Source organism: Staurois parvus, unplaced genomic scaffold (genome assembly GCF_062004578.1).
Source record: "Staurois parvus isolate SC_StPar_1 unplaced genomic scaffold, SC_StPar_1.0 ptg000137l, whole genome shotgun sequence".
Classification (NCBI taxonomy): Eukaryota; Metazoa; Chordata; class Amphibia; order Anura; family Ranidae; genus Staurois; species Staurois parvus.
In genome coordinates this window covers 17,710,875-17,713,807 of record NW_028317933.1, presented here as the reverse complement: position 1 = coordinate 17,713,807, position 2,933 = coordinate 17,710,875, and the positions used below count along the sequence as shown (strand labels likewise).

General features: G+C 42.0%; 1 protein-coding gene across 4 annotated transcripts in view; it reads right to left on the bottom strand.

Moving 5' to 3' along the window:
- Positions 1 to 2,933, bottom strand: part of SLC12A5 (solute carrier family 12 member 5) — a 138,331-nt gene that overhangs the window by 42,610 nt on the left and 92,788 nt on the right. The gene's annotated exons all lie outside the window — the stretch shown is intronic.

The following is a 2,933-nucleotide window of genomic DNA, read 5'->3' as shown; positions in this document are numbered from 1 at the left end:
CTGTGAAAAGTGATTAAAAAAATATTGTCAGGCGGAATATTCTCGTGCTCAAATTACATCCTCCTACAGATACTTCTCTCCTAATCAAACGCAAGGCAGGTGGGGTCGACGCAAAAACCGCAAGCTGCTGAGTGTAATGAAGACGGGAACGAAGATTGTGTCTCCTTGATAAGTCAAACACGCAGGAAGCCATGTCAGAAGAGGTGGTAATCAGTTACAACAACTTATCCATCGCACTGTAATCCTCTTTTAACTTAAATGACATAATTGTCATAAAATGGTTTATGTAAAAAGAGTTTTAAAACATGCATGGGTAATTGTATAAAAGGCTCAGGATGAGTGATGAGATTGGGCGGGTTCAGATTAAAATCCAAACTGCCCCCCCTCCCGCAACTGCAAATTACGAAGGGATCTTTCGCATGGACGTTCTGATTGGGTTCACCTGCCTGTTTTTTCAGGTGGCCCCGATCGGAACCTTCATTTTCCTCTATGGAGCGGCGGGTTTAAATGGACATGTGTCCGTTTACACCCGCCGACATCCGATCTGATTCGTTAAAAGGGATGGATGTGGATCCAATTCCCCTTCCGTCCGTCGGATTGGATGAAAACAGACAGGCGGTCCATTTTCATTTGACCACCCATTGAGGAGAGCGAGCAGCTCTGTGTCTGCTCTACAGTAGCAGAGCAGACACAGTGCTGTCATCCGCTTGCTCAGCGGAGAGATCCCCTTCCGCTAAACAGGTCCGCTCCGTATGAAAGGACCCTTGCAGGCCATAGACAGGTTGAAAACCGTTCGTTTTTTTAAAAAAAATGAAAAATCAGTTGTTCAATAGGCTGAAGTTACCACCAACGGTAAAAAAAATCATCCGATTTTCGTCCCGTCTACGTCCAGCATTTAATTACTTCTGTCCCTTGCAGAGAGCTCCGCTATTATATTTGACATGTAAAAAGTATTGCGGTTGCAACAATGTATCCCATTGTATCCATTTCGGATACAGATGTTTTTATTCGGATACAAATAGATACATTGTTGCAACTGCAATACTTTTTCATGTCAAATATAATAGCGGACTGGAATTCTTCTTTTTCTTCTTCTTCTTCTTTTTCTTCTTCTTCTTCTTGCAGGCCGCGGCTCATGCGCAGATTTTTTATCGGTAAAAAGATCAGCCGATTTGCCCATCATTGCCGGGAAAATCGGACGATTTTTTTCCAACTTCACCGATTAAAAAAAAGTGCCAAAACCCCAAAAAACGGCCGACCAATTAACCCATTAATGGTGCGAAAATCAGCCGATTTTTTTTTCGCCCGATTTTCGACCCGTCTATGGCCTGCATAAGGCATATGTGCGATTGCATGGCGGGGAATAAGGAAACTGCTCAGGACATAATTAGATGGTGTTTAAAATATTATGTTTGATGCACAGCCTTGACAGTGTATGTAAACCCTTAGCCCCGGTTCACATATATGCGGCCGTGCGGCACGAGAGCCCATTCATTTGAACACGCAAAGAAGAAGTCCCTGCACTTCTTCCGAAAACACAGCCTGCACGGAAACCTCTGTTCCCAGTGCGGTTGCGCTTTCCAGTGCGGGCAGCCTGCCATTAGAACTATTGGCACCGGCCCATGGGTCCGCATTCCTCTGTGTGGGTGGTGCGGCTGCACAGATTTTCATGCGGATCCACAGCGGCATCACCCGCACAGATGTGAACCTAGCCTAAGGCCTGGTTCACACCAATGCATTTTTTATTGCTTTTTGCAGAAACACACTACAGTCCATTTAACATGTTTTCCTATGGAACATGTTCACATCTATGCTTTTTTGAGCTGCTGCGTTTTTGGAAAGGGTCAGGGACTTTTTTAAAAGCGAAAAGCAGCATTTTTGCTACAATAGATTACAATGGGGAATGAGATTTTGCTGCATTTTGCATTTTAATTCTGCCCAGCAAAAAAAAAATTTCACTTTGAAAAAAAAAGCTGAACAAAACGCAAACCGCGGTAAAAATGCATAAAAATGCATCAAACGCGTCAAAGCAAGTGTAGAAAAACACAAAACAAACTGTGAAAAGCACTGCAAAATGGACAAAAAGCAAACTGCATAGGTGTGAACGGAGTCTTAATGTTTTAAAAAATGACTGGAGAACTACTTTAAATGAACCATTGAAAGCACTTTGTTATATCTGTTTGATAACTGCAAAAATTATAGCTTTTGATCCTGCCAGAAATCTTACAGTCTCATAGCTTCCTATGCACACTATCTCTGCTGCACTGTTATAAGTGGACTACAAAACACCTCCGTTATGTTGAGGTGGAGTAATTCTGTAGTCCTTCCTAGGGTGCCAACACTGCCCCTCCATAGATACAGCATGGTGCTGTCACTAGGACAGAGAGCAAAACTGCCAGTTGAAAATAAAGGCCTGAAAACATTTTAATGCAGCCATCACATCTAAGGACTGCTAAGCTGCAATATATGACATTTTTGTTCAAAGGTTAAGAGGCACTCAAAAAAACAATACAGGAAAATGACCGCCTTCAATTCACTTTGTCCAACTGCTAACAAGAGATGCGTAGCCTGATGTGCTAGGTTCAGGATATACTACAGATCAGTGCTAATAAATCAGCAACAGACATTAGCAAACTTCTGGCAGCTAGCACTGAAACATTTGCAAATTTGAAGAGTACAACGATAAAGTGCAGGCACTACATGTACATTTATTCTGTGAGAATTGGGCAAAAAATGAATGTTATTAGACTATTTCCTGTGCTGGTTGAGTTTTTCATTGATTTAAAATGGAAAATACTGCATTTTGGCCACTAGTTGGCGCTAAGTGCCCTAGGATTTTTCTATCACACCCTAGGATTTTTCTATCACACCCTAGGATTTTTCTATCACACCCTAGGATTTTTCTATAATACCCTAGGATTTTTCTATCATAC